At 38.6% G+C, this 17692-nt stretch overlaps 2 protein-coding genes across 2 annotated transcripts in view; both read left to right on the plus strand.

Annotated features, from left to right (window-relative positions):
* Nucleotides 1-17692, plus strand: part of LOC145978219 (G protein-activated inward rectifier potassium channel 3-like) — a 258518-nt gene that overhangs the window by 209870 nt on the left and 30956 nt on the right. The gene's annotated exons all lie outside the window — the stretch shown is intronic.
* The window catches only part of LOC145978220 (ATP-sensitive inward rectifier potassium channel 12-like), a 66510-nt gene that overhangs the window by 1079 nt on the left and 47739 nt on the right, over nucleotides 1-17692 (plus strand). The window lies entirely within an intron of this gene.

Here is a 17692-nt window from a genome sequence, read left to right on the forward strand (position 1 = left end):
CCCCAAGTTACGCCCATGGTCATAATGTAGCCCCTTCGTAACTTGTGTCTGAATGTTTACGCTCCATGACCACTTTTTTGGAGTATAGCACATAATATGGGTCTTTGGACTGCCTTCAACAAATATTTTTCATTCAAAATTTTCAATGTGACAGAAAAACGACGTAAAATAATCTAATTCAATCAATCAAATTTCCGAACATTTTGTTCTTGTGGTAAAATGAAGCAAATATGAAATAAGTCACTAGTATTCTTCAGTTTCATTCGCATATGTATCATAGATGCCTACTAAAAGTCGATTGGTATTTGAACCCTTTAAATTACATTTCGCACCCCCTCAGCACCTCATGATGATTAATCCTGGCTCCGCCGCTGTATCCTGCGAAACATGAACTGCGGATAACAGGTGGCATACTTACGTAAACAGTTAAATGTCCTCATAGACGTAACTTGGCGGGGGCAAGGGGCGCTTGCCCCATCAAAATTTTCAGGTTTATTAAAATTTAAAAGTTGGTACTTTTGTTAACCTGAAACCTGGGGAGCAAAGTAATGACTCATTTTTATGATTTGGCAAAAATAACACTTATTTTGCAAAATATTCCTGACCCTAATTTATTTTATAGAAAACGTTTTGATTCCCCCCCACCCAAACTTAGGTCCCTAGTTACGCCCACGAATGTCCTGATTGTATGACGAAGTAACGGAAAATATAACTCTTTACATTTGGAAGCAAGGTAATGGTAACATGCTGTTGCAGAGAGCTAGTAAAATTTCTAGTGGCTGTACTAGAAAGGAGCGAAGGAGCACACGCCCCAGTCGACAGGCCCGCAGCCACAAGAAAAGAATACTTAATTCGATAAATAAATGTTCTTTTAGCCCAAACATGCATATTTTGTATCTTATTTAGGTTTATATGTGTAAGTACACTCAATGCTCAGTGGACTAATAGGTACTGAACCTACAGTGTAGAGTGGGATCCGAACCCCTTTCCCTTTTGGCTTTCTTCTTCATGTGGTAACACTGAGCCAGTGTCCCGACCCAGACAATTTATTTACCTCTTCTTGAACACTTTTAGCATCACTCACCAACCCTTTCCAACATTATCTTGGAATACGAAATACAACAAGGTCCTTATTCTAAAATTTCTGGCTATGGCAGATAGAGAATTAGGTTTTATTTTTTTTACCTCTTCCCTAACAGGCGTGAACTGCTAAAAACCCCATCCACTCCCCTCCCAGCACCTGTTCACCATTTTGTTAAATTGCCACCATGGGTGTGAAAGCATGCCGCCCTTTCATCCTGCAGGCACCGATGCTCTTTTTCTCGGGACCTACCAGCGAGGGAGGACATGGCCTTGATCCATCCACTCATCAGCGAACCACTTAATCTCATTTAATTCCACCAGCGCGGGAAACGGGGCGCGGAACGAAGAGGAAGCAAGTGGACTTCCTTTTGATAACGTTACAGTTCTTCCCCTCATGAATATTAATCGCTTTCCACGGCGGGGAAATAAATGCCTTTTCTATTTTCTATGAATTTCCGCGGTTGAACTCAAAACACAGTTTGCCACAAAAGAAGACCGGTTGAACAGTTTTCTTGGTACTGCGTATTTATTTCCACATAGTGCGATTTAACAGCAGTTTCCTCCGTATATACGATTTTTGGGGGGCGAATTTAGTTACATTTTTTTCCCCCTCCAACTGAAGAAACTGTGATAAGTTTGCACAACTTTAAAACAAATGAGCGAATATTATGCTGGTTTTGATAAGGAAAACTTTCTTGTTTTCCCCTATTCGATATTTGTAATTGATTGATTTGGTTTATTTTACTTCGCTTTTCTGCCACTATTGATTAATCGCAAAGACGAGGATGAGTGGTGATCTGATTAAATTGATTAAGGGAAACTCACAAAGAACACCTATGAGTAGGTAGGGGTTTGAATCCGGGACGCGCATTTTCTTTTTCCAGTCAACTTGTGAATGCGATTTCATTTCTTGCTCTCTGATTGGCTGTTGGAAAGTTACGGTACTGTGATTGTGAGAATATCTTGTTTGCGCTGTACGTTAGGTTAGATTAGATTAGAAAGCAGCAAATTTGCGCTAAAATATAGGAAATAAGACATTCTCACAATCACAGCACCGTAATTTTCCAACAGCCAACCAGAGAGCAAGAAATGAAACCGCATTCACAAGTTGACTGGAAAAAAAACATCGCACCCGGGACCCCTGGTGGACAGACCCTCCTATATTTGTAATTGTTATGTCCTATCTGATATACAAGTCAGTTCGAATTGTTTCATTACAAATAAATATCTCCTGAGTGTAGTATGTAATGCATATTTACAGGCCATAGTCCATTTTAACATATATGATTTGTTCAAAATATGCATTTTCCCCCGAAAATTTGTCGTGTCAGGAATATTTATAATAATCGTTTTCATTTTTAAAACGAAGTTCTAATATTTCAAAACCTGGATGAACAACAAACAAATAACGTTTACATTCTGAACGAATTGTGTGTATAGAAAGCTATATTTCTGTCATCATGTACTAAACAATCATTGATTCATTGATCACTTTATGCACACACACATACAGACACAAGTATATTTCTTAGTTCCTTTCAGAAATGACAAAGTATTATAGTTTCATTTCTCAACTCTTGTTGAGCTCTTCGTGGAAGGAAACTGTGCCTTCACATTTACTTCTTATCAGTTTCGAAAGCTTCCCTGGTAATCCTATTGTTCAGTGTCATTCTCGTTTGCACAGCTGTGATTTACGATACGGGGGCATTATTTTGAAGTTTTTTTTCTGCTTTCAAGACAGAATAATTTACACGTAGAATTGAAATTTAAGAACACAGTTTGGATGAAAATATTGCGATAGTTGACGTTTATTGGCTTCATTTTAGATTCAGTAGTAGGAACACAAAATATCAAATTGCGCCCAATTATTCAACCCATTCCACAGATTATTTTCTGAACACATCTCCAAATGATTTCGCCAGTCTAACGAGCCTACGAACTGTGCAAAGCTTAGGCATGTAGTTAGCGATAGGTGATGGTTGAGATGAAGTCAGCAGCTCGCTTGTTGATTGGATGCTTTTGGGAGTTGTGACTCGCTCCCAAGCTGGAAATGCGCAACAGCCAGAAATGTTGCGGAAATAATCTCATTCTACATGGCCCTTGTCATTCATGAAATATTCAGGTTTACGTAGTACAGGCTAAGGTAATTTTATAGGTTATTTTTAATGAGAAGTTTAAGGTCATTTATAAGACATTTTAAAAGACTTTTTGTCTTCCGAGCCGTAGGTCAAATACAAGTGACAACTTCCTCCCAACGCAAAATATTTGAGATGGTATCAAGACCTAAGTGTCTCGTGTTGAAATTTGACCCCGAGACAGTCTTTTAAAATTCGATACGAGACGAGACCAGACCCTACGAGATGAGATCGAGAACGACGTGCCCCTGTTAAATCGAAACAAAGCGATAATTAGTGACAGAGACACACCGTCTCCTTCGTGTCTATAATGATATGACAATTGAACATTTTTCTCTAAACCAAAACTACTTCGTGACGTTTTCAGACAGATCAAGCTTATATCCACCTGATTATTTATAGTCAAATCATATTATTTGGTTTATCGTAACTGAAAAATTAATCAGTTAAACTGTGATCGCGTGCACAGCACTTGCATACATTCAGGATGAAATCCAGTTGTTAGTTTGTTCTCAGCCTCAAAACGAGGCGTCAGGTGGCAAAACATTTGCATGGTGGCATGTTGGATGTGCGCCATGTATTTCCAGACTCAAGATGATTGATTTGTTGTTTTAAGTCCACTTTCTGCACAGATAGGCTAATCGGGACTGGACCTACAGTTTAAAGTGAGATCCGAACCAGTATGTGCCTCCACCGGGTATCGAACCCGGGACCCCTTGATTACAATGCGGCGACGATACCACTGCACCATCAGGTCTTGCCCTTCGAGGCGAGAATCTCCCAATTAGAGATTGAATTGGAATTCAGGTTTTGGCTCTCGCACAGGAGAGTAGGGAGGGTGTCGAGAAATTCTTATGGTATACTGCGTTGCCAAACTTATGCCTCAGAGAAACAGTTCAGAGTCCAATACGCAGGTAAGCGTAATGTCCACCGCCGGTTAGGAAATGGAAGGGTCTCCCATTCTTCCCCTCTCCCTGAATTGAGAGCGAAGGGCGCATGTTGACAGCAGAAGGTGTTGTTTACAACTGAGAAACATCAGGCGTGTTGAAACTCATATGGAGACGCTGACCCGTTTCTCTCATCGCTTGAGGATTAGATATCGTCCCTTCCAAAAGTAAAAAGTGTTCAGCCTGTCAAAACTGAAAACACCCACCACAGAGTATGTTTTCATCTGTGTCCCACGCCTTTCTTCTATAGGCGAAGGTGAATAGGCAAGTAGAAAGCGTAGAAACGGCTGAATGGAAAATACAACATGTTTTCGATGCTGCTCATTCAGAACTTAGTCTTTTTATGACTAATCAGTTTTGCACCAGTTCCAAGCAAGCAATTAACCAGTCTGCTTTCCAGCCATTTTTCCCCTGTTTTGCGCAATGTAAATAGACCTTACCTCACGTGATTCACAATTCTTTTGCTGAGCACAGTGACGAACAGAATAAGACCATTGGCTTACACAAGTGCCTTCGTTTAGATTTCTTGTAATTCTCAAATATATAGTGAGTGTTCATTTATTATTAACGAACTCAACGGTCTGGTGCTAAGTTAGAGAATTTATTTTGCAATTAGTGACACATAATGCAACCAAAAAGTGGTACACAGTGTGCTATTTGAAATATTTCCAATGAGGGAAAATTTCGGTGACTACTCTTGAAGCATTGGAATATTAAAAAACTTCCGACCCAAGAGCCAAAAATTGGCAACTAGAGTGGGAATTTCCCCTAATCCCCCATTCAAACACCACCCTGACTGTCCAAGTTATGTAACATGCTTCAACAAGCGTTATTCGGCAGTATTTTCATTACTGCTCTTTTTAATTTCATAATGAATAGTGAATACTAGGGTACGCAGGATTTTTTAAGGGGTGAAATTGTAAAGGTGGATCCTATATAGCTGCGTTCGAGGGGGATGGCGGGATACACTATAAAATATTTCGTAATTCCTATTTTTAACCTTCGTTTTATATATTGTTCAAAGAACTTACTTGGGGGTTTTCCCGAGTTTTTTTAATGCTTTCATTTGATTTTTTTAATATTTTTATTTTCGAAATTTCGGGAGGGGCTGTGGCCCCATCAGCGCCCTCCTCTCTGCGCATCGGGAATCGAAATTGAGGCCGCTCGCAGAAAAGGCGAGAGCGCTAACCATTGGGCTACACAGAAGCCCAACGACACAAAAACAAACCATTTTCCAGTCATTATTATGTGTATATTTGTATGTGTGTGTGTGTGGACAGCTAAGCAGTACTTGATGTAAGTGATGTGGGTTTTCAGTTACCCAAATGCTTCAGCCGTGAAGTAGTGATTTTCCAGAATGGCTTATCAGACACACGTGTCTTGCGAGGAATCCTATTGGTTGTTCCAGGGGCAGCTGCTCTGTATGCTTACATTCAGAATAAAATTCCGTTTTTCCAGGGCTCGTAGCGTCTAATGGCCCCTACCCTCTGCAAAAGTCTCTGCAGTGGCAGTCAGTGTGATTCATAAGTAATGGGTCCAATCCGTGAGAGTATCAAAAGTATGCACTAGTCGAAGAGAAAAAATGGAAGCAATACATTGATAGTTATGTCGCAAACGGTTCATTTGCGACAAAGAATTTTCTTTCTTCAACTAATGCGTACTTTTCACACACACCCCTCATGGACCATCACTTATGAATCACGTACGTACTACATCTCGATACTCAAGGCGAGGCCTCCCCGATGGAGGCGTATTTCGCAGTGGTTCAGATCCCATTCCATTAAAATAGGAATTGTATTACTCCATTAGCCTATCTGAGCATAAAATGGACTACAAATGAACTTTTTGCATCTGAAAACCAACTTTCGTGGCAGAGCAGCTAAAAGAAACACACCGTACACCCCCCCCCCCCTCTTCCAAGAGCTACAGCTACACAAGGCTCTGAGCTTGGAAAGGAAAATATTTTTTGTTCCTGATTCCTACCTAAAATAATTATAGACGAGAACCTGTGTCTGTTGAGAGTAGACAGTTTGTAAGGAGCCCCATAATTAACAGTACCGAGCTCAAAAGCTGTTTTACTGATACTGTTTACTTCAGAAAGCCAACTGCCCAAGATAGTGGAAGGAGTTACACTTCCACTTTTTTCAAGAAAAGATAAGCCCAACACGCGATAAGTTTTCGTTTAGGAAGAGACGAATATGTGAAAGGGAAGTGGGTGTATGTTATTTGTATTGGTGTTTTTTCTTACTTGGGTACGTCTTCTGCAACTTTTGGCTAATCACGACGGTGAGGATGAATGATGAGCGGATGAAATAGGTAATCATTCACAAAAGAACACCTCTGCTCAGGCAGAAAATCGAACTCAAGTCGATCTGCGTTGGCATCCCAGAAATCATTACTACTCACGCAGTATTTATTTGTATGTGTTTTGTGTATAATTATGATGAGAAATTGATTGTGTTATTATTTCATAATTGTGTGTGAATGGGTGTGTTTGTGTTATCTGGCCAGATCCTGATTAGAGTTAGTTATTGTAATTTGTGAAGAGTCTGTATTCTTGGTTTTCTTCCATGGTTCGTAAGAGTGTGTGTGAAACTGATAGCCAGAGGGAGAGTGATTTTTACGGACTTCAGTGGACTTCAAAGCATCTCGAGTCGGTTCCGCCGTGGGGCTCAAATTGGAAGTTATGTAAATAATGCAAAATAGAGAACTAATGGGAGAATACGAGCCTTGTTTGTGTAAATAAATGTATAAAGCCCATTTCTGCGAGTTTTCAGCAATCACCCTGCAACATTCATTCAGTAAGTTCTAGCCTGTGAATTGATTCTTTGGTTCCGAACGCTCTGGTGAGGAACGGGATGGGAACCCAGGACTACGAGCCTATTTAGTTGTTTATTTGTTTGTTTTTTCCCTGCCAGAAGCGACCCGGTAAGGGTGGAGTGTCGCACGTACACCCAACGGCGAATTGTCCACCACCATTTTCATTCGGTCTGTATTATACACAATGTGATGACAAGGAATTGAAAAAATGACCGTCAATAAGCAGACAACAATGCCTGCTTCGAACCAACATAGTTTCATTCCTTAAAACAACACAGAATGTAGAATAAAAAAGTAATGAAAATAGTGGTGGACAATTTACCTACCATAATCTTTGCCGTTGACTGTACTACAGGGATTAACGTATCGTTAATCATTATCCTATGATTAACTTATAATATTTACGCCATTTTACAGTTTCTACAAGTTTCCTCAAGCTTGGGAGCCCGATCTTTCCTCTTATCAGTATTCAGTGAGTAATAAGTGGCGTGCTAATATTCAGGGGTGCTCCGCCAAGGCCAATGGCGCAACCCCCCCAAATCTCGTCATGCGTCCCCCCCCAAACCATGTGGTAATCCACATGAAGTATTTAATTACAATAGCGTGTCTACTGAAAGTAACGTTTTTTAAAGCTTTATTGAACACGATACTTGATCTGCCCTTCCTCCTTAAACAGAGGTTTCCATCCCCAGGCTAGACCGTGGATGCATTACCCCTCAAAATGTTTTGGGTTAATACGTAATATTTATTTTTATTCGAATACAATAAATAGCCTGTTAAACTGTCCATATTTTTTAATGGTTCAAATTTTCGAAATAACGGAAAGCTAGCAATCTCAAGTGTCATAATTATATAAATATGTATTTAAACAGTGTTTGTGGTTGTAGAACAAGATTTCAATAACCCACAATTTTGGTATTTAACACAAAGTCTTACACAACTTAAGATCGAGAATTACAGAACCTTAGCTAGAAATTCCTAAGGCCGGGACGAGAATATAATAAGGTGCCTCCTTCAAAGAACTCACCCCCTCTGCTTGGCGTAATTACAATTTATTTAGTAATCCATAGCGATAATTATATGGATTTCATCTTCAGTGCAAATTTCACTTGCTAAAGGAAAATTACCCTGCAACAATAACTTAGAAATACAAATTTGACACTATTTATTTTCCTGTTTTATCGAGTAATGTGCAAGGCTATTTGTACTATGAAGTACACAGTTAGTACAACTATTGCAGCATAGCCTACAGGGAATCAATAATAGAATAATATTGCTAATAGAACCATATCATCCAAATGACTCACCTATTTTAAATTAAGCAATATACCGACACTAAACATTATATTTTAAGAAATTATATTATTAATAAATATCGAGAATATTGTTTGTCTTGTAATGCAGGTACAGTATAATTCTTCACAATCGTCAAATGAAGCGAAGCGATCAAGAAAATTTTTATATCCATTTATTTGCAGGCTTGCAAGAATATTAATTTAATGGGACGTCAATACTTTCATAGGATCCCTCGATATTTATTATTTTCCAGCTTCTCTTTTCCCATGTTCGGCGCCGAAACGTGGGTATACCATATCGCTAAATATAGTTCCCAAATATAATGTTCAAACCCTAAAGAAATTCCTTGACAAGCTGAGATTTTACACTTTATTAAGAGCTCCATATCTCCTCTCCTCAAATTTAATATTGAATCCTCCAACCAAAATTGTGGACTTACTGATTGATTGTGTTGAAGAATACCTAGATATAACCCCTTCCAAAAGAAAAAAATCTCCGTCCACAAACCACATTTTCCGCTACAATATCAGACGTAATATTAATACACAAGAGTAGGATATCCCCCCAAATTTAATGCTCAGCCCCCCTAACTAAAATTCCCAAGATAATCTAAGATTTAACACTGATATTCAATAGTCGAGAATCCACGTGTCGATTTATAAGACCCAATGTGTAAGAGTTGGATATTCCCCTTCCTTAATAATTATATTACCCTTTACAATTTCCTTGGCAGTCTAGAATTTTGTATTTATGTAACAGCAATGGATAGTTAATAACGTAATTCAACTTGTGCCAAATGCTGTACTGTTTAACATCAAATTTCCATCACAAAAAATCGTCCCCTCCCAAAACAAAGTTGCTTGGACATAACGTGAGTCCAGAAACCCACCTGTGGGAATCGCTACATCAAAATACTTAATTTTCTTAATCTAATGGATTAAATATGGTGTACCTAAGGTGTTTACATTTATTTTGGAGAAATATATAAATGATGAATTTTATATTACAATAAGGAAAAATCCCCCAAGAAAATATCGATAACGCTGTCTGCGCCTAATACCCTCCTGTGGGCACCCCTGCACATATTGTTTTTTAGCGGCGAGATATGCTTCTGTTAGTTGCTTTTCTCTCATTTGTTTTTATTTCAAAGTTGTTTTATTGTTCTTCTTATAAAACTTATTGCCCACGTAACAGAAGTCTATCTACTCTATAATTGCTAATTAAGAATACCCTCAAAACGTTTATTAACGCACGTGCACACCATTTCCCCCCACAAGAAAACAAGCTATCCCCGTATTTCTGCCGGTTAAAAATGCAATTCCACAGTTTACTACCCTTGCCTCTTTCTTTTCAGGTGATATTCCACCTCGGGGACCGAAAACATTGAGCTAGAGACTCGTGATGAAGTCATGGCCACGATGTTTATGTCTGGGCGTCATCAATTTTATAATTATCATTCACCCTAAACGTTACGATTGCTCAAAAGTGACAGAAGTGCGACATAGAAAATACAAATACGGCCACATTGTTCTTGGAACAATAATTCATGTAGTCATGTCGATACAGCTATAACTCCCTAGCCTTCTTAAACCCGAAGGTTCATGGCTGCAGCAACACAGGCGTTCCATCTTTCCCGATCTTGAGCAAGTTCTATATAATCTTTTCCATCCCTACCGATTTCCCTTACGTCCATCTCAACGTTGTCCCTCCATCTTCGTCTTGGCCTTCCTACAGGTCTCTTACCATCAGGTTTCCCAACAAGAATCCTGTAAACTCCTCTTTCCTCTCCCATTCGTGCCACGTGGCCTGCCCACCTAAGTCTTCTTGATTTAATTATTCTAATAATATCTGGACATGAATACAAATTATGTAGTTCTAAATTATGTAACCTTCTCCACTCACCTGTCTCCTCATCCCTTTTAGGTCCAAAGATTTTCCTAAGGATCTTATTTTCAAATACTCTCAATTTATGTTCCTCTTTCAATGTAAGAGACCAAGTTTCACATCCATATAATACTACAGGCAAAATTACTGTTTTGTATATTTTAACTTTTAGTTTCTTAGATATTAAACGAGAAGACAAAAGTTTATGAAGAGAGAAGTAACATGCATTTCCTGAATTAAGCCTACTTTTTATTTCCTCTTTAATATAATTTTCATTTGTTAATATTACTCCTAAGTATTTGAATGTCGATACAGCTATTCTACCATAAATGTTAAGGAATTTATTTAGTTTTGTTTGGGAAGAAGGTGTGTTTTTCTTAGAATATCTGTTGTTGTTTTTGTGCACAAACACTCGGTTATTTTATGAATTTACACCATGTTTTACTTTCACATTTCTTTCAGTTTCACTTACAGTAAAAAAATTGATCATTATTATTTATTTGTGATATTTTTTGTTCAGAAATGCTGACTTTTTAAGCTTGAAGTTCCACTCAAGCAACTATTCTCCATTACTAAACAACCTACGTAAGTTCTTCCAAATTGTTCATTCCCTAGATGTGTTAGTTCTTCCTCTTCAATATGTATTGGTCGTAGCTCTACAGCTGATAATATAAGGCCCCACAACTTCCATACGTTAAGTGGTATGGTGTGGCTTGCACAGCTGCCATTTGAACAACCAATATGATTGCTCAGAAGCAACGCGTAATTTGTTAGTATTGACTTCGTTCTGACAGTGAACAGACGATAGCATCGTTGTCACAAAAACGACGCGGAAATTGAAATTCGAGCAGTGAAGCAACATTATTACTATGACAATATGGATAGATTTGTGTAGTTTATTCATTTTCTGCCCTCCAAATGTAAATATTTTAATTCGTACATTGGCTAACGTTTGTCTAACACCGATAATATTTCATGAAAGGCTTGAGAGACGTCCTGGCAGCGACAGTGGAAAAACACGCGACTTTAAACAGTTGTAATTGAACACTTCTGAAGTGGATGTTTGTTAACGAATCCTTTGAAGGACGTGAGTGAGGTTAGGGCTGAGGTTAAAATCTTTCCATGGGAGCTAATTAAACTTTTGGCAAGGGAGATCCTACAGATGGTTGATGTTGAGCTGAAGCAGCCACAGAAACTTAGTGCACGAGACTGGTTAGTTCGTCAATCCACGTGATACGTATAATGAGAGTGTATTTGCAGTACATCTGAGCTCGCACTTGGTAGAGATGGGCTAATTCGCATGAAATGTTCGCTGGATATCGCACTTCCGACATTATATTATTGCATAAAATTATCAAACGTATCCCCGAGTCTTCAGCCCACGCAATGTTTTTCAAATGTTGACGTCTCTGACGGTAAAATACTGTAAATTTACGGTAATTTCTAACAGTGCAGAGCAGGTGGTTTTAGGGATTCGATCGGTGTCGTTTACTTACATAATGCGAACGGAAAAGCAAGTCATCTGGAACTAATATTAACTATTCATCAGCCCAGCGAAAGGCAGCGCGAACCGGTCGTAGAAAATCCTTGTTACGGGGAGAGAATCGAGTGTGAAGTGGCTTTCGTTTCACAGGTGCTGCCGACATGCAAATCACGATCGTGTGAGAAGGAGGTAGTTTGTCGCACCGGCTGTTCTGGTTGTGAACACACACAATTGACACCGGGGAATTAATCGGTGCGCTATCGGTTGCCGTAAAAGCTCGTGGGCGAGTTACATAATGCCCCACTTGCACAGTATATACTTACTGAAATTCGAGAGATCAGTACATAACATAATTTAATTCGTACGTATCGAATTATCCGATAAGTAGTCAAGTTGATAATTCTTAATTCTTCTACCAAATTATTGTCTCCTGTGTGGATTTTGCTTGTATTAGAAATAAATAAACCCCACCAAAAGATTTCGATGACCAAATACTAAGAACTTTGTTAGTTATCATAAAATGTACAATAATCTACTGTTAAAATTTAAGTCTCTGTTATGTTACAAAACGAGACGCAGCTGTTTTTATGTGAGCGCAGGCATATTCATGACGTCACCTCCCTGTTTTGTGGGTTGCACGAGAAGTACAGGTGGCATCGGTAACCACTTGGAATATTAAGAACGACCATACATGTCATATAGCCTACAGTACAACATTGAGACACATAAGAAAAAAAGGTTTTAAGTATAAGTTTGAATATATTATTTTGCAAGAAGATAGATAATTATTATAAATTGCAGGTTTGTTGCCATAAATTTATTAAAAAATCAATAAAATTACTAGTTAGGACAACTGTCTAATGGGTGTTAATACTTTAACAGCGGTTGTAATCATTGTTACGCTAGTTATATGACAACAGAAATTGACAGTTTTAGAGCGCCATTTCTCCAGTAAGCTTTTTGCAGTGTCCTCTAGATGTCTTGCACTGTAGCGCTTGCAAGCAGGATGGAATGCAGCGACGGACATAGCAACTGCGTTCTGCTGAATATTCATATGGTGTCGGCAGTCAGCTGTCAGATGGTGCAGCAATGTGTCATCATAGTAGATGGAGCAATGTATGCAGTTTACATTAAAACATCATTGTGTGCTTTGTGTTATTTTCTACTTTTTTAATTGGCGTGCTGCTCTTAGCTGCAGCAAGAAATAAGTTTGTTTTTCTATATTCATAAGGTACACACAGAACCCGAAGTGAATCAATGGGCAAAAATATATTGACACCAGTAACACATTTAAAAGCATAAATTTAGGGAGCGAATTTACAATACCGGAAGTATCTTCAATTGCTTTCAAGTTCGGCATACTCACTAACTTTGGCCTCGTAATCACGAATCTGCAGTTAAAAATTTGGCGGTCACGTCTAGAAATTGCAAAATAAGTCGAAAAAAGTGTAGTGTTGCCCACGAGACGAGACTTTGGCCTGGCTCGTCTCGTGGAAATGCTGTCTCGTCTCGAAAATATTAGTTTGTCTCGGGACACATGATCAATCTCGTCTCGTCTCGAATTTTTAAAAGCCTGTCCCGTCTCGTTGCGTGGGCAACACTAAAAAAGTGGGTCCGTGAAAGGAGTAAACACCCTTGATTTATGAAGAAAACAACTGTTTTTTGCAATGATTAGCGTTTAAAAACTATGTTTATGATGACCCTTAATTTTAACTATGCTTGCCTAACCTAACCTAACCTAACCTTACGTGAATGGTTCGTGGGGCAAACATGTTTTCCACCTTTACGCAAGACGCCATTTTCTCACATGCAAATCAACGCTCCATGCAACGGGTCTCACTTATTGCACAACACTTCAGCAACGGGTTTCCATGTTAGTGTATGGAGAATCATAGCAGTAATTGACAAGGTTATTTTGCAATTTCTAGACGTGACCGCCAGATTTTAACTGCAGATTCGTGATTACGAGGCCAAAATTAGTGAGTATGCCGAATTTGAAAGCAATCGGAGATACTTCCGGTATTGTAAATTCATACCAAATTTAGTAATGGTGCACTAAAAAATACACTCAGAACAGAAATGCATAAAGGGGCTCTTTTATCGGCTTCTATTCCGTGTGATACACTAGAAAAGAACGTAACTCCAATGCTGTTTTCAGTTTTGTTTAAATAATCTCCTCTGAATTCTCTATTCGGAGTCAGATCCACTTCTAATCGTTAGCAGCAAGGTGGAGTCACGTATCTCCAATTTTATGACTCGTATAAAAGAGTCAGACATATTCCTAAGAACACATTATTTCCTCTCGCCTGTAAATTTTGATAAATTGGAGTTACGTCCCTTTGGTTCCCACATGAGGATTTGAAAGAAACCAAAATTACACATTTAACTGTGTCGATGAGTGCGCAAAAGTATACCAACCTTAATTTGCAACATTCCGAGTTCTATGTATTGACACTCACCTCACTGATGGACATAGGGCATTTAATAGGCATAGATCAAAGTGAACTTATCCTTCCCTCCTAGGCATTCAGTAAATACAATTAAAAAAGATGGCGTCGCATGGAAGCCCTTGACTTTTTTAAAGAGAATTGTATCATTTTGTGCACTTCATTTCCCACATGTACATAATTGACATTGAATTGTACTTGGAAAAACTTAATCAAAGAAATAGCACTCGTGACCTGTCTTGTTTGTACTAATTTGTGAAATCCTAACGTACGTCACGTAAAATTTCCTAAAAACAAAAAATCTGACAAACTTACTTGTATGTGTTCCACTTGGGCTCGAATATTTCCAAAGTCAGCGGTGGCGTTTCCCATCTCATTTTATGAACATCACTTGATCTCCTAGTCGTCGTGATTAATCCAAATATACAGCCAGTGGCGATGATAATAGTCCACTATCATGTTCATTCACTGTTTTCTGCAATGTGAGAATCAGAAATTAAAACGATCAACAACTTACTTCAGCTTCAGAACAATTCCATTCATACATAGGATGTAGAGTAGAAATCATTAAACATAACGATGGACAATTTTCTGACCGTTATATTAGCTACTTATTGCACTAAGCATGACCTTGTCTCGTTTTCATTATTGTAGGAAAACAGTGTATCCAAAGCTGTATGGTGGATATAAAGAACTTTGCTCTTTCAACATCCTACTCATATTCGTGTAACGAAACATTAAAATATATCTAAATAAGAAAATATATTTATTATAAAACTATTACATGCTATCGGACTCCATATGTAAAGAAAGCTCTAAGAATATTTATTCGCCTATATATATATATAATATAACCTATATGCAGACATCATGTTGCTAATAATTAATGAAGTATTCTCTGTAATTCTAAAATATTTTACTAATGTCTTATTTTTATTACTAAACAATATATCTACTTTTTGGTTCACTAACACTTTTATACCATTCATCCTCATCTTTGCGGTGGCAGAAACACGTAGTAAAATATAGCAAATCAATCGAAAACAATACATATATATATCTTGTAATACGGGGTTTTATCCTAGACCCAAGAACAAACTTGGTACCTTTTAACACAATAGCTATTATGATTTACTTTTTATTTATGAAGCAACTAACAAAGTTGCAAAATAAAATTAGTAAATAGCTTAACAATGAAAAACAGAAGGACCAAAATTCTGAGAAATGATGTCTTGGTTTATTGTAAAGCCACAAGGATATTAAGCACATAACCCTATAGATCACATATGTGTAGGTGGAGGAGGGCTGTTCAATGGTTCCCCTGTTTTGGGACATACTAAAGTGTGAACTTCCTTGCGTTCCTTAAAAGATCTGGAAACAATGACGATTTTCACAATCCAACCTTTCTCTCTCTTTCACCTCGTCCTCTTCAAGTATGAAAGCTAATTTCACATTACCTCATCCGAGAGGCTAGTAATCTTCAAGGCACTTCAATAAGTAAAATAATCCATTGACAGATATGGCTTACTAATGTAGCGATCGGACAAGTTTTGCAGAAGAGATTCTTTTTTTGTTTCTTCGCTGACGCATGGCAACCCACTTGCTGGTACGTCACACAGAAGCAAAAGGCGTCGACGTCCTTGAGCTGTCCAGAACATGAGTTTGTTGGAGATGGGAAAAAAAGAAACAAAAGAGAAAACAGCTGAGAAACGATACTGTAAACAAGTAAGGAGCGCCTCTTAGAATTGAAACGTACAGTCCATCATGAAACCACCTCGCGTGAAGAAAAACACATTTGCTTTTCTAATGGCTCGGGCGACGGTTGTAGGTTTGCATGTACTGAAGTGTTGTGAGCCGTAGAATTTGTTACCACCTACGGGAATTTTTCTCACTATATTTAGTGATTGATTGGCAGGTTACGAATTAACTGGTGGATGTCAATCAAGGGGCCCCGGGTTCGAAACCCGGTGTAGACAAATTGCACAGTGGTTCGGATCTCACAGATCCAGTTCCAATTAACGCATCTGTGCGTAAAGTGGCCTTAAAACAAAAAACTCAAACAAACTGGAGGATGCCAGTCCCCTACCCCCTTATTTACACCTGAATGGCGTCACTCCCAAAGCAAAAGTTTAATTTGCACACTGTTGATTGGAATACGCTTTTCTAAAAAGTGTGGACTTTATTTACAGTTTTCAAAGTACCACCCTAAAATTGTTTTAGGTAACATTGTTTATATTACATTGAAACGATTAAGTATAAAAAAGTTATTCAATTAAATTTATTCATTCTAATATATACCGGCAAGAACATTTTGTCACATATTGCCAGTAACCAATAACTAGAAGATAAATTCTCATTTGAAAATGTTTTCGTTAAAGCTGTCATCGTGCACAAAATGGCTGAAAAATGAACGGAGTGGATTACTACTCTTCAGCGATATGTCCACGTTCATAATATACATGTTAATTGTGTACAGTCATCGCAGTAAAAATAGGACATCTAGGTTCTGAAATACTCTCTTCCCTGCAAGGCGTTGTGTGTGTTGCCTAACTCTACGGCGGTGGTAGAAGTTGCCATTGAAAATTTTCTATTAAAATCCACTCATCGCCGTAAAGTTACGCAACGCACACAACACCTTGCAGGGAAGAGAATATTTCAGGATCTATGTGTCCCCCTTTTTTGCCGGTGGCTGTGGTTTGTTCCGTTTTCTTATATTTAAAACAGCAGTTTAAGATTTGGATGGGATTGGATTGATTTGATTTGGTGTTTTAAGTCCACTTTATGCACAGTAAGGCCAATCGGGACTGGACCTACAGTTTAAAGTGGGATCCGAACTACTATGTGCCTCCACCGGGAATAGAACCCGGGACCCTTTGATTGCAAGGTGACGACGCTACCACTGCGCTATCGGGGAGGCCAAAAGTTTAAGAAATACGAAGTTTTAATTGTGGTATAAATTACTTAAATTTATGGGTTGGCTGGCTATATTCGGATTCCACAGTGCGCAAGTAATGTATTGAAGGACGGTATTAAAATTCTGAATTTTAATGTTACTCTGAGAATTTGATATGGCTACAATTTGATATGGGTACATGAATTTGTCATAAATCACCACCGCTCTGTAAGCTAGCGTTGAGTTTCCCTTTTCGAATGAAATTCTCTGCGATTTTTCTGATCATCCTCTAGAGACCGGGGTCAGAACTACCGAATGTACGTCGACTTATTTTGCATTAATATATTATCACGAATCACATCTTTGTGCAAGTCAAATGATGACTTTTTTTTCTCTCTTTCGATTTTGGCATGTAAGATTGCAGAAGTTTGCCAGTTACCAGCATAGATACGTTGTTGATCTTCACGTTTTCCAGCGCTGAACAAGCCTGGGCATGTCAAGAAAGATAAATCTTCGGTTTGAGCGTCTGTCTCGCCCCCGCACTACGCAAGCACGCGTTGACGGTGATCTGGTGATTATAGCATATGCACGACGCTCGAAATTCTTGACAGCTGCAGCAGTATGAGATCGTGCCTTGTCACGTTGCAACAAACACTCCACCCAATCGGAGCACATCGTGAAAGATGCGATGGGCAGTAGGGACC

This window comes from Lepisma saccharinum, chromosome 24 (genome assembly GCF_977018435.1).
Source record: "Lepisma saccharinum chromosome 24, izLepSacc3.1, whole genome shotgun sequence".
In the NCBI taxonomy this organism is placed as follows: Eukaryota; Metazoa; Arthropoda; class Insecta; order Zygentoma; family Lepismatidae; genus Lepisma; species Lepisma saccharinum.